Source organism: Vulpes lagopus, chromosome 13, assembly GCF_018345385.1.
Source record: "Vulpes lagopus strain Blue_001 chromosome 13, ASM1834538v1, whole genome shotgun sequence".
In the NCBI taxonomy this organism is placed as follows: Eukaryota; Metazoa; Chordata; class Mammalia; order Carnivora; family Canidae; genus Vulpes; species Vulpes lagopus.
In genome coordinates this window covers 42165009-42180699 of record NC_054836.1, presented here as the reverse complement: position 1 = coordinate 42180699, position 15691 = coordinate 42165009, and the positions used below count along the sequence as shown (strand labels likewise).

At 38.4% G+C, this 15691-nt stretch overlaps 1 protein-coding gene across 1 annotated transcript in view; it reads right to left on the bottom strand.

Moving 5' to 3' along the window:
- CHN2 (chimerin 2) overlaps window positions 1–15691 on the bottom strand; it is a 297062-nt gene that overhangs the window by 114573 nt on the left and 166798 nt on the right. The window lies entirely within an intron of this gene.

The following is a 15691-nucleotide window of genomic DNA, read 5'->3' as shown; positions in this document are numbered from 1 at the left end:
TGAACAAACAAACACATGAAATGGCTCTTCCAGAAGCACAGGTGAATTCGGTATACGTGGTGTACCCATGCAGATTATTTTTAAAAGCATAATTGAAGAGTTTATCCTAGGTAAGCATCATCTATGGGAGAATAGTTTTCCAAGGTGGGCAATACTTGCCATCAATGTCAGTGTTGATCATAATATTTTGGGATTTCTCTTTTGGAACTTTTTGAAGACCTATCATGCTTTCTTTTGGATATCCTTAGAGCTGCCTTTCTCAAAGTGTGGTCTGGTCATTGAAAACAGAAACTTCAGAATGCTTATTAAAGATTATCGATTAGGAATCTACTATGGCCCCTACTTCAGACCAACTGAACTAGAATCCTGAAGTGGGCGCCACAATATATTATTTGATTAAGCCCATAGATAATGTTTAAGTGTACACTAAAGTCAGAGTCACCACTATATGGAAACTATATATTTGTTTCTTGAATTGGGAGTGGGTATTATTTCAGCAGACAAGCAGAAGTTATTCAAAGCCAAATTCAATAAAAAAGGGAAGTGATCCAACTAGGAAATAGATTTGAGACAAAAACGAGGCATGACCCTAAGATAGTAAAATCTGCACTGTGTCTTGTTCTGAAGATATTTTAGAAGAGACATTCCCAACATGCTCTGAGCAATGGGAACTCAGCAGAAAATAAAACACGGCTTCCCAAGATGATGGGTTGGAAAGGGACCACACTCACATAATACATGTGTTAACACAAAATCTATTTTATGACTTTATAGTCACACCTCAAATATAATAATTGCCAGTACTGTGACTACTGTTGGTGGCTTTAATCCTGTCTAGTCCTGTTTATACCCTCCACACACCATGTTCTTACTTATCTACACCCAATGCAAATGTTATGGCTTCCCACCAAATGGTCTCCTCACGCCACATTCATCCTATGCTCCAATGAAACAGAGTTACTTGCAGTTTTATAATTTGCTTTCTCCAATATGTCCATGTTTGTCACATGTTCTTAAAGTCTTGGATTTTCTTTTAATAAAATAGGGGCAGATCACATGATGGTTGAGAGGGCAGGCTCTAGACTCAGACTGTCTGGCTTTGATGCCAAATCCATAAGCGAATTACTAATCTCTCTGTTCCTCTGTTTCCCCATATTTGAAGTGGACATGATAATAAAAGTACACCTGCCTCACTGAATTGTTGTAATAATTAAATGAGTAAATACGTGCAGCATACTTGTAGCAGTGGTTGAGACAAAGAGCAATCTAATGATTATTAGCTAAAATGGCATATCAGATAAAGGGCTAAGCTATTAGTGGTATCCAGAAAGGGCCTCCCTGCACAGGAAGAAAAGTTAGGCCATTCTTTTTTAAAAAAAATTATTTATTTTTAATTTTTTAATTCAAGTATAATTGACATATAATGTTATATTAGGCCTATTCTTCTCTGTGCTCTCATAACTCTTTTTATATTTTAAATATATACCTGCCCATTTCTTCTGTAACTACTTTATGAGTTTTTTGAAGCAGCAGTTTTGGTCTTCATCATTACATTCCTAGGATTTTGCTTCTGGTCTGGCACAGAATGAGTGTAGGCCTGCATTCTCTGAATCTAACTTACTCCTAAAAATGTGTCAGGCACCAAAATGTCAAACAGCAAGAGCCTATATTCCATTATTTTAAATAGAAAAACATAATGTATTCAAAAATATAGATTTCTCAAATATTACTAACATGCCTTTAAATAACTATATAATAATCTGATAAAGGTTGCTCCTAATATAAAACATTTAAAGCCCAATTACATAACCGTTTAACACTTAATCGAATAATTAGCAGATAGAGTTGTGTGCAGTCCACTGCTGGAGAGGATAGGAACCTCATTTTCCTATACTAAGCAGGTACCATAAAAAAATACCATCTGGATTAGACCTGCATTGGTAATGCCCCCTGGTATCTGCCCTAAACAAATACCAAGGGACTAAACCCTCAGGGAAAAAGTAGAATTATGGATATCATGTGCAGTGTGTGCTTAAGCACGAAACCAGGTCGATCAGGAAAACGGTAAGATATGCAAGAAGCCCCCTTCCATCTCCTAGCGCCCTGCTATTCAAAGTGTGATCCTGGGACCTGCAGCACTGGCCACACCTTGGAGCTTGTTAGAAATAGTGCATTTGCATTTCGAAGGGAAGTCATGTACACATTACGGTATGAGAAGCTGCGATGAACGTGAGAACTTATCGTAGCAGGTGAGAACTTGTTACAGCAGGGTTGTAGCTGGGAGAATGATTTTGATGAAAATCTTTTGTTTAGTTGGTATAGCATATATTCTGATAGTGACTGTTTGGAGAGCAAAGGATGCCTGTGCTCATTACATGTTTGCAGAATGAGGCAAAGATTAAGAAGGCAGAGGCCTGATGTCAATTCAATTGCTGTGTGACCCTGAGTAGGTTATTAAACTTCTTTGCATCTCATTTTCCTCAATTTTCAATAAAACTGGAGTTATAAAAATATACTATTTTAATAAAGCTCAGATGAGATAATGCATGTAAAAAACTGTGGGGCTGGGAACATTGCCGTAATAGGTTAATATTTATCCAGTGCCTACTCTCTGCCAGGAACTGTCTTTAGAGTTTCACATGTTTATCTCATTTAAGTCCCCAAACAAGCCTATGAGGTAAGTGAATGCTATTATTTTGCAGATGGCCGCTAAGTAACTTGCCCGAGGTCATGGGGCTAGTAAGGAGCTTCAGATCCAACACAGACACCTTGAACCACTGTGATTCCCAGCTTCTTCCTAGCAGATACCAGCCAATGCTGGTGCCTTTGTTTGCAAGCACACAAGTCTCCACTTTGGTTAAATCTTAGATTATCTGAATTGCTCTTAACTTTTCTTTGCCAGGATTGAACCCTCTAAAATCTCTTTGGAATGAGCTGATTTCTGTCAATGAGATAACAAATGGAGGAATTTGTCATAAATTTGCTTACAGGTAGTGATATGGTGGGTCTCTCGACTACTTCCTTGTAATTTAAAATTTTCTGTGTTCCCAGCTACCTGGTTTATTTTCCAATTTATTCTTCTAATTTTAAGGAATAATTCTCAGCGTTTTGCAAAGCTTGAGAGAACAGTAGGGTGACAGCTGCATAGTGAGAGACAGGAAGCATAATCCTTAAATGAGTTTGCTTTATAGTCAGATTATCATTGCCTAGATAAACACAAGTTCCTTTATATTCAACACAAAGACATTTAAAGAATATTGTGAGTCCTCTGTAAACAAGGTTTCCAATTATTGAAAAAACAAAGCTTTTATAATCCCTTAGCAGCTGGTATATGTTAAGTTCTTACTTAATAGAAATAATTTTAAAACCTAATTTAGCAACCTCCTACACAGGGCAGTTAGACTGCTGAATTGTCTGAGATACAGATCAAGGTCAGAAGAAAAGGCTTTGATGGCGGGATTTATATTGGTGATATTGGGCAATTCTATCCGAAAAAAAATAAATATGGATAATTCCTTTCTAATTAAAAATCAAAGTTCTCTATTGAAAAGGACAGAAAGAAAATGCAAGTACTGAAATTATATTCTTGTAGTCAAAGTGCATAGATAGAATTAAAACTGAGCAAACTTTAAAATCTCCTATTTCTTTTCATCTAGAACCAAAGGCCTTCTTTTTCCTTACGACATTACTTTAAGGCTTCTAGAATTCTGATGGGGCACTGATGAGGTAAATTCCTTCCTGTCTTGATTGCAACGTATTATAAAAATATCTACTGGCCAGTCTTTCCATAATAAACCTCCTTAAAAGGTCACCAATGGCTTTCCAAAGTTCTGTTAAGTAGATACAAGTTTATTTAGTAACCTAGCATGAATAAATTCTGCTAATTTATAGACATACACAATATATCAGATTAGGGGTGCTCGGGACCAAAGCAGTTCCCATTCATTTGGTTTGTTTTCTGTCTCCTTTTTTTTTTTCTTCAGATTTTTCCAGGAATTGTGATTTAAAAATCAGTGATAATATTAGAACAAATAAGAAGTAAAAGAATTTTCTTAGACCAGTGGTTCTCAACTGGCAGGGTGGGTGATGTTTTTGTTCTCCAGCGGATATTTGGCAACGTCTGGAGATAGTTTTGATTGTCACAAGGGAAGGGTGCTACTAGCATGTAGTGGATAGAGTCCAGGGATGCTGGTAAAATCCTGCAATGCAGAAGACAGCCTTCCTACGACAAAGAAATATTCCACCCAAATATCTATGGCGCTGAGCCTGAGAAACCTTGTTTTAGATGAAAAAGAACTCTAGACTCTTGAGCATTCCCAAGAAATGTTATTCAAAAAAAACTTTTTGGACCAAAATATAAATAAGCAATAAGTGCCTTAAATACATAAAGCAACATAGAGTAAAAGGAAGGTAAGAGGGAATATGTATTTATGAGAACACTGATAATTTATAAAAGTAGCTTTTAAGAAAAGACAGACACTTCCAACTACTCAAGGAAATAGCTTACGTAAATACCAAACTTAACAGACCGACATCCCAATAACATTAATAAGGAAACTCTCCTTTTTCCCCTTGAAAAACTTGTAAAGAACCCGAAATATAGAAAACACTAAAGAAAAAATTTAAGCTATTACTTGGGAGTAACCATCCATGCTATGCATACATGTGAACTAATGTTTAAATCCCTTACTGCTATGGGATTTCATCCCTCACAGCATGTTCCTTTGAAACTCTGCCCTGATCACTGGGTTGGAAACAAAACTTCCACCACACATGGCTCCCCCCAGTCACAGAGGAACCTCTCTGCCCTGGGGAGCTGAAGCATTGTCTGAAACGGCTGGCTGTGCAGTACCTCAGTGATGTCCCGATTTCCTAGGTTTCATTTTATGGGCAACCATACGAAATACTCATCATAAAAGAGGAAGGTGAATTGGCCAAATTAGTTGTATTTGGATTTGAAAAATAATGGCAGGGCAACTACACCCAGATACACACATTCAAATACCCCACTTTGCACATCAGTCTTTTGTTCCCCACTCTGATTTTCTCCAGGTTCAGACCTGCTGACGCTGACACAGAACCAAGGTAAGGGCAGAGCTTGGAAGGAGCAGAGAAGGATCCAGCACTTAACAGGCACCTTCAGTGTGTGTGCTATAGTCCTCCCAAGAGGCAAGTCACACTGCAATTGATGTTCCCTTTTTGCAGATGAGGAGAGAAAACTCCATATGGTTAGATTACTTGAAGATCATACAGTGGCATGGAGATGAGATCCAAACCAACATCTTATGGATGCTAGAGTCCGTAGTCTTGTTTTTACACTGAAAGGAAGGGAAATTGTCCAGGAGACAACAGAGGAAACGTACCCATGAAAAACACTGATTCTGCTATAATAAATAGATGGGTTGACCCCAAAATTGTTAAACTCATAAAACTGCCCATTCTGGAGACCTGCATGAGCTGACTGTTACCAGCAGATCTTCTATCACAGGTGATGGCCAACCTCCATTACTCTTCATCCCTCTGAATGGTACCACCAAAGCATCATCTACCCAGTGTCCAAGCTAGAAACTGACATCTCAGATTCCTCCTCTCTCCCAATCCTACCTGTACTCTGCTACTAAATCCTGTCCATGTAATTCCTTACTCTTGAAATGATGTCTTTATTTCCATGTCCACTGGGCTATTTATTCACCCAAACCATTGAAACAGACATTTTACAGGTTCTCCTGTCTATACTTTTATCGCCCTCCAATCTGTCTTTCATACTGAAGTCAGAAAATGTGGATCTCATCAAGTTCTCTGCTCATAATTCTTCACTGGCTTCCAATGCCAAGTAGTCAAACCTATACAACTCAGTGAATCCCAGACCACCCCACTTAAAAGTGGTACCTCTTCACCTTGGCATACCCCATCTCTCTTTTCTGGCTTATTTTTTCCCATCACACTTGTCATCATCTGAGATACTATGCATTTTACTTGTGTGTTTATTGCCAATCTTTTTTCCTTCAAATGGAAACTACACAATGATAGAAACTTTTATGTTTTGTTTATTGCCATTATCCTTAGAGTTTGGAACAGAGCTGGCACATGGTAGGTACTCAATAAATACTTGGGGAGTGAATAAAAGAATGACATGCAGGATTTTCCTAGCATGGTCTTGCTTGTGTATCCAGAATATGTCCCTACCAGCACACACACTCTTGCCCTCCACATCCTTGTTCCCCAATTCTTTACATTCCTGCCACAGAGATCTTTGTAGTTTCTGAAACACATCCTGTTTAGTCTTACATTCCGATCATTCTTTGGACAGGATATTTCCTCTGCCTGGAATTCTAATACTTGCTCTCCAACCCATTTCTGCCTTAACCTGACAAAATCTCACTGATCTTAAAAATAAGAGGTAAATTGTCTATTTATTTATTTATTTATTTATTTATTTATTTATTTTTCAAGTATAATTAACATGCAGTACTATATTAATTTCAGGTGTACAATATAATGATTCAACAAATCTGCACATTACTCAGTGCTCATCACAATAAGTGTGCTCTTGATCCTCTTTACCCATTTTACCCATGTCCTCATCCACCTCCCCTCTGACAGCCACCAGTTCTCTATATTTAAAAGTCTGTTTTTTGTTTGTTTTGTTTCTTAAATTCCACATATGAGTGAGATCATGGTATCTGTCTTTATCTGACTGATTTATTTCACTTAGCATTATACCCTCTAGATCCATCCAGGTTGTTGCAAATGGCAAAATTTCATTCTTTTTATGGCTGAGTAATATTCCATTGTGTATGTACACCACATCTTCTTTATCTATCATCTATTGATGGGCACTTGGGCTCCTTCCATCTTGGCTATTATAAATAATGCTGCAATAAACATAGGGGTGCATGTATCTTTCAAATCAGTGTTCTTGTATTCTTTGGGTAAATACCCAGTAATGGAATTTCTGCATGATACGGTAATTCTAATTTTAATTTTTTGAGGAACCTCTATTCTGTTTTTTACAGTGGCTGCACCAGCTTGCATTCCCACCAATAGTGGATGAGGGTTTTTTTTTTCTCCACATCCTTGCCAATGCTTGTTATTTCATTTGTTACATATGTTATGTATATATTATATATACACAATGGAATATTAATCACAAAAAAAGAATGGGATCTTGCCATTTGTGACAATATGGACAAACCTAGAGGTATTTTGCTAGGTGAAATAAGTCAGGTAGAGAAAGACAAATACTATATGATTTCACTTACATGTGGAATCTAAAAAACAAAACAAATGAATAAACAAACAAAAAGTAGAAACTGATCCATAAATACAGAGGACAAACTGATGGTGCCAGAAAGGAGGGGAGTGGGGGGATGGACAAAATGGGTGAGGCTTCTAGTTGTTAAATGAATAAGTCACGGGGATGAAAGGTACAGCACAGGGGAAATATAGTCAATACTATATGGTGAGAGATGGTAGTTACACTTGTGGTGAGCATAGCATAATGAAAAACGGGTTGAATCACTATGTTATATGTCTGAGACTAACGTAAGAGTATGTTAACTATAATTCAGTAAAAATAAATAAATGAGGGATGCCTGGGTGGCTCAGAGGTTGAGCACCTGCCCTTGGCTCAGGGCGTGATCCGCGGTTTTGGGATTGAATCCCACATCAGGCTCCCTGCCTGGAGCCTGCTTCTCCCTCTGCCTATGTCTCTGCCTTTCTCTTTCTGTGTCTTTCATGAATAAATAAATAAAATATTTAAAACAAACAAACAAATAAATAAATAAATGTAAAAAAATAAATATGAGGTAAAATGCTGCCATCTTGGGAAAATCTTTCCTGGCTGCCTTGAACCAGTTTAGGTATTATTTCTTATCCTCCCTCTGAACTAAAGGCCTGAGTTAAGGCCATAATCTTAGTGGGATTAGGATTGTTGGCCTTTGTGACCTCTAGAAATGAGCTCCCTGAGGGAAAAGCTCCTGTCTTTCTCTCGTCCTGGTACCCAACAGAGTTTCTTGCACAGAGCTCTGCTTCAGTGGAAGTAACTGATTGTCTGAAAGACAGCTCTGTTGAAGTTGATCTGCATGCATGGCAACAATACAACAACGGTAATAATTGCTAATAGTTATTAAGAACTTTTAATGTGCCAAGCATTGTCATAAGCACTCTCTTTACATGTATTAATCCATTCAATCCTCATGAGTATCCAGTAGGTAAGATCTATTACACCCATTTCCAAAGGATGAATTGAGGCACAGAGAAGCGGAGTAGAAAAGTAAGCCTTAGCATTCTGGAGCTCGGGCCCCTAGCCATCACACTATTGTCTGGAAGTGCATCATTCCTGCTTCCTGGATCCCTGGAGATGTCCTGCTTCACATATCCTTCCCAAAGCTCTTTGTTCAGCTTTTCTTTCTATAAAGGTAATTTATTCATATCCTTCCAACTACCCTCCCTCCTCCATCTTTTTTTTCACTCTCTGAATTTAGCCAGAATTGACTTCTATTGCTCACAACAGAATCCTAAATGATATTTTAGGATATTCCCATTAAATCCCAATCTCCAAGGCTGGAGGCAGAGTGGCTACAAAGTTTATCAAGCTCCACAAGAGATTCTGACACACATATCAGTACTGGGAAGCACAAATTTGGGCAGCAGTTCCAAAACACAGAGGGAATGAATATCTTCCTGGAAGCTTGGAATCTCTTCCTAAGACTTTGTGTGTGTGTGTGTGTGTGTGTGTATATATTTTATATATATATATCATATATATATATAAAATATTCTATATATTTGCATGCTGAGGCATTTGAGGGAAAGAGTTTATATGTACATACATATAAAGTCTATTTTTTAAAGGTTTTATCAATTTATTTGAGAGAGAGACAGATAGCAATAGAGAACATGAGCCGAGCTGGAGAGGAGAGAGAGAAGTAGACTCCTCACCGAGCAGGGAGCCAGACATAGGGCTTGATCCCAGGACCCTGGGATCATGACCTGAGCCGAAGGCAAATGCTTAACTGAGCCATCCAGGCACCCTCTTAACACATTTATATTGATTTTGACCCAGTCTATGTGGATTTTGACCCATTCTATGTGGATTTTGATCCTACTCCCACTGTAGGCTTCCAAGAATACTCAAAAGCCTCGCCATGGGTCATACTCATCCCTCTGGATGGCCCAGAGCATCTTTCTAGCAGCTCATTTTGACCCAGTTTTCCTTGCTACATCTTCCCTGGTACTCATTTCTTGGCTTCCTGTGTTGGCCCCCACCATCTACCTTGAGCTCTCCTTGTGTGGACAACCCATTTAGGTGTACTGCACTCTGCCCTGGCACTGTTGGCTAGAGCTTTGTATTCATCCTCTGGCATCCTGAAGCCACAGCTCCACATAAAATGGCTCTTTACTCCCATCAAGCCAAATCCCATGGAGGTCAGTGATACTGGCCAGACTGGCTGATCGGCCTCCCACCAGGGCAGGAGAATCAAACATGATGGGTCCATCTGTCCATCCTCCTGATATTTTCTACAGATCGACACCATATTTTATCTCATAGAGGAGAATAAAAATGCAAGACTTAATCATAAATAGAAATTTTAGGTTAACATCTAATCTCATATTCTTCTTGCTTCAAAATACATTTTCCCCCTTCCTTTGGTCTTTGGTGCAGATGAGACTATTCTCTATAGGATAAAGTTTCCACTATTAAAAGCCATCTCTGTGTTACTTAATTGCTTGTTCTCCCTCCCACTAAATAATTCTTGTTCTTTTAACTTTTTCTAATAGATCTTATTTCCAATCCTTAATTCATCTTCATTATTCTCCTTGGAACTCTTTTTAAATTCTCCAAATACCTCTTAGGTTCAAAAAGCTTGAAGTACCCAACAGAATTGAATCAAATCAAGGAAAACTTAATGCTTCTATTAAATTTCTAGGGGGAAAAAAGATTGGGTGAGTATATTCATTTACTTCCTCATTCTTGTTAGTAAATTCCTTCCTTCGGAGCTTAATAGTGTTTGGGTTAAGTGGTCCTGTATGTACTTTGGAAAAGGCAAAGAAAGCCCATCATTCTCTTTCTTTTCCTCAGTTTTTTTCCTCCCTCCTCCGTCTAGAATAGGAATATTTAAATGTAAGTATTCAGTGTAAGTATTCAAACGTATGTGTTCCAACTGATGAATAAAATTAATCTACCCCAAGAAAGAGAAACAACCTGGGAGGTGATAGAAATGAAAGACTTTCTAATGAAATGTCCTCAATATTTTTTGCATTATAATCTTTCTTTGGAGCCATTTCACACATTTTTTTTCTTCCTAATCATCTCCCCCAAATGGAATTGTAATACTACAGATAGAATATATATCTATCTTTATGTTCTATATGTGTATCTCTGCTTTACACATATCTTTATGTTCTATGTGCTTTACGCATTAGAAGAGTGTGCCCCCTTAAGAACTGATGTGCCCCCCTGGCCCTTAGCATGAATATCACCCCAATTGAGAACTCATTGTCTGGTGAAATCATTGTGGCCTTCAGAATGCTTTTAACATTTGTTCTCCCTACAGGAATGTGGAATATGTATCTTTGCCTCCTTCTAATAGACAAGAAAGCTGCAGTTCAGAGTGGTAAATTAGCTTGCTCACAGTCCTACCCAGGGCTAACAGCAGATTTAGGAAACACAGTCCCTGATTTCTGGTCCAGTACTCATTCCTCTATATGGTGACGATGCCATAAAATCTGGAAGCTTGTTCTCCATTATTTTTAAAAATTACCTAATTTAGCATTTCTGAAAGAGGCACTCCCCCTAAAATAATTCCCAATACGGTAATAAATAAGAGTGAAAGTGCCTTATTAATAAGTGTCCTTGCTTTTGAATTCTTTTTCTGATGAATAGTCCATGTTAAAAATTCTTGAGCTAGCTTTATGGTGCTTCCAGCAGCCCTGACATGAGACACTCTCCTGCTGTTCAGGGCTGTACACCCAAGAGATTGTCTTTGTTTCCTGGGCAAGAGCACATCCTGCCATTACTCCTCTTGCACAAACAACCCTTGTTTTTTCTTCTTGACTTTTTACTATGAAAATGTTCATACATACACAAAAACTGAAAGACTTTTACAGCAAGCACTCATATACACCACTTAGATTCTATAATATTCACTATAATTGCTTTATGATATGCCTATTTATCCATTCCTCTATCCATCCATTAATTCAACTTTTTTAGGGGATGTATTTCATAGTAAGTTGCAGACATAGCACTCTTTCCCTCAAATGCTTCAGCGTGCAAATCATTAGTCAGAATTCAATAACATATAGACTTTTCATAGGAGAGTAATACCAGCTTTGTTCTTGAAATCAAAGAAAGCAAATTTGTTTACATGTTCAGGTGTCATTCTTGAGTCAACAGATTCTACATACCTTTTTAATTTCCTGCTTGTGGAAACCATTTCTAACAGGCTACCATTTCTTGATGAGAAAAAAGTGGCCATGAGAAAGCTGGTGAAAGAGTACCTGCTTATTGTCACTGCCTTGGCCATGTCCATCAATTTACATGTGTTAAACATGAAAGCCAAAATATTTCTGAAAATGGCTGGGGATCAAATTCATCCATTCATTCATCAAATAACAGGTCTAAAATTCCCTCTCTTTTGCTAACATTGTTATAGTGCTTGGGAGATGGTAGAAATTAAAGACCAGTAATTCCCATATGTAAATGCCAGGCACTGTCAGAAACTTTACATATATTAACTCACTCTTCATAGTTACTTGTAGTGCAAAACTAAGGGCTGCCAGACTATTTCTGGCAAGGTCTAGATGGCAAATACTTTAGCCTTTGAGGACCATTGTGGTTGAAACAGTCTCTGTTTCAAGCACTCCACTTGCCATGGGAGCATGAAAGTGGCCATAGACAGTTTGTCAAGTAATGAGCATTGCTGTATTCCATCAAAACTTGATTTACCAAAAGAGCTGACAGGCTATAGTTTGCCAATGCTTCTGCTAGACTAACAAATGTTGGAGTCCATTCTTTATAATCCGTGTCAGGACATCTTATTGTTAGCTCAACACTCAGAGCCTGCCAATGCCTCCAGGGCCTTTTTGTTTAATGGTGGGTCAAATCATTTCTTTGTATTCATGCCCTTCCATCCCTTACCGTAGTGGGAAGAGAGAATCATTAATTTTTAATCCATGAGATACTGGTGCCAACTTGAAAATCAAGCTGAACTAAGGCAGAACATGGTTGAAGAATACCGTTAAACAGACTGAGAAGCCCAAAGCACTAAGGGACCTGACCTGCATCCCTGAATTGAAAGATATTGTGGAAATATCATTAAGCATGGTCTTTGAGAAATCATGGAACCCTGAGGACCACAACAACAGCAAAAAGACAAACTAGAAAAGTGTAGTTACAGACTTGGTAGAAATAGCTGGGGAAATTTGAGAACAATTCCTCAAACAATGGATGCGTAATTACCTAGAAGAACACAAGGTGCTGGATGGCAACTAATATGCCTTTGTCCAACTATGCCAAGGCTATTCAATTTCCTTCCACAGTGAATGAGGTGATAACACTGGCTATGTAAATAAGGAGGAAGAAAGAGAGAGATACCATCGCTGAAGTAAAGCTTGCTGTTCTGTCCGACAAGACGGAGATGCAGTGTACTTAGAGCTAATGTCAAGTGACACTGTGATTTGTTAAAGGACACAGCCAAAGGTGATTGATTACCAATGGCTCAATGTTGACCTGGAGATGAGAAGGGGAGTGGTAGGTTGAGGCAAGGAGGTGAGGCCAGGAGAATACCAGTGCGGACTGACTTTTATTAGTAAATTAGCCAACTACAGTCCTGAATTGGGAAATGCTCATGAAGCACACAGATGACCTCTGAGTAAAGGGACTACCACCTTGGGATATAGAAATATAATTCAAAGTATTCCTGACATAATGATAATGGATTTGGTGATTTTCATTAATGCAAATGTCCATTAAAAGCAAGGGTGAATAATCAAGAGTTTGTCTTTAGTCACAAAAAGAGAAAAACAACTAAAAACAGCTGGAGTTCAAAACAGTATATACTGAATATGAACAAACATGAGTATAAATCATATTAGAATGGAATTTAAATATTTTCGTTGTAAACATAACACTAAGAAGTGTAACAAACTAGGGGGTGGGGTGGGTATAGGAAACTAGGCTCAATTAAGTACTGACTTAAGCACTCGTAAAAGGATCCATTATTTGGCTTCTGCAAGATTCTTGGGTATGGGAAAGCTAGACATAGCAAAGAAAGGCAAAAGCAAAATATTTTTAAAGGATGGAAAATAACATCCAGGAGGAAGTATGTGTAGACAACAAAAGAAGGCTATGGGGTGACTTGGCATCTACTTTGAAGTCCATGAAGAGTCTTGCACAGTGCTAGGCAAACAGGAAGCATCATTAGGGGACAGAGCATCTTGATTCTTCTATCCTAGAGCACAGGGAAAGCAGCAGGACATAAAAAACAGACAGAATGAGAACAATGATTCTCACACTTGAGTGAGCTTCAGGATGACCTGCAGGACTGTTAAAACTGTTAAATCTGGTTAAAACCCAGATTTCTGGGCCCCATATTCAGGTTTGTGATTCAGAAGGTCTGGGGTGGGCCAGGGAATCTGCATTTCCGACAAGTTCCCAGATGGATGCTGTTGCTGCTGGTCCTGGGACCACAGCTGAGAACCACTGGCTAGAGGTTTGGTCTGGGTTTAACTCAGACTCTGCTGCTCCTGCGCTGCTTGTCTTATCTCCTCTTGGAATTCCCATGAGGAATGACCTGTGTAAAACTAACCCAGTACTCAGGGCACAGCAAACACTCCAAGTGTGTTAATTCTCATTACTATGAAAAGACTGATGGGTAAATAATTCGGCAATATCATTTAGGGTAGTCCCTTTGGACTGGGATGCTCTGAGATTATACTACCCACATTTTTGTGATGGAAAGTAGAGTCAGTGTTACAAATCTGTTTAACCTCTCACTGCTTGGTTAGCCAGGCCATACTACTCTAGAGACAAGCCTTGCCCAAGGCAAAGTGTGGCTTAACCTTTATCAGCATTATTTCTCAGTTAATGTTTAACCAGGTGAGCAACCAAGAAGCCTATCTTTAAAACCCCACCAATGCACCCAGTGCTTTGTACCTGGCTCTCCTTCCTGGATAAACCTGGCCACACCTGAGATTTTGCTGGACTTGACCTCTGAGTCACAGAGCAGACATACTGTGTGCTGTGCTAGATAGCAACTGCTGTGGAGGTGAGTTATGTGCTTCCTGTTTGGATATATAAGGTTGGCCCTATGAAAGTCAGCACCTCCTCATATCTACTGTGCTGCAGCCTGGACCACCCCACTCCTGCCCCTTATCAGGGAGTCATGTATTTTGGGTTATAGCTGTCATGGGTTAACTAAGGGTAAGAGAGCATGTGCTGTAATGCCAGATGCTATTGCTCTTTTTTTCCTAAAACAACTAACTACACGATGTAGTATTTCACCTCAAGTAATTATATAAAGGAATATACATTTTCAAGTTTGATTTTCAGAGATAAAAATCACCTAAAGAGATCAAGGAAGATTCCCAAGAAATTTTACTTATTATCAATCACTGTTTAATCTCCCCCTTCATTGTCCTTACTCTTTAAAGAAGAAACCTTCCACTTTTGCCTCAATTTATGCTTCAGCATATATACTATTCTTTGGTAGCTCTCTCCAGTTCAGCCCACCTGTCCCCTTGGCTCAGAGCTCCTGAGTCTCTGAATTCTGTAACAGCTTGTCCTCAAGAGCCCCTTATCCTCTGCTTATGATACCACTTGGAAATGACTAAATATTTATAGCTGCAAACATGCCAGGTCTGCATTACATTAGAAGAAGTTCAAAGTATTCTAAAGAGAGTGACTTCTTTTTTGGAGGGCCATATATTTTGGTAGTACTTGTCAATAAGAGAGTTTTTGTTTAAAAAAATCGCAAAATTTTTGGTTCTGTATTTGGAAAAAAATAAAATTCATCTGTCTAAAATTTTTTTTTCTGACATTTGTTTTATTGGAAGGTTTTCCCCCTTGACTATGGTAATGGTAGGTCTACAACCAAAGCAAGTCAAGCTCAGGATGAAATCACATTAAGTAAAAACCTGAGTACATTACAGAATGAGCTGAAAGCTGAGGAGAAATATGATGGAAAAAGCCCTTTATTCTAGTGTGTGTCAATATGAAGGGGGAAAAGAAGGAGATCGGTGGGGAAAGTCTAGGATAAAAAGAACAGAAATATTTCTTACCAGAGAAGAAATAGCCTTCTGATTACTACACATAAAGCCAATTAAAAGGTAATGGGATTGATTTTTGTTTGTGGCTTGCAAAATCAATCTCATTACTTTAGAGACATACCTTGTCCAAATGTCTTGAATCAGTAGAATTATCATGTTCCCCCAATGCATATATGTTTAAAAACATTTATTTTCAATGAATAAAATAAGAAAAGGGGGAGGATTGTAGAATAGTAAAATTTACTTTAAATCTAATTTGAAATGTACTGAGTTAGTTGAAATGACATAGTCAATCAATGTGGCTTGTTAAGATCTTCCAGATATGCCTAAGACAAGATAAATGCCTCAAGCTACAAGACTATAAGACTGCAGGATACCCAGGTATGGCGAATCAAAAATTTAAAAGCATAATGATAAA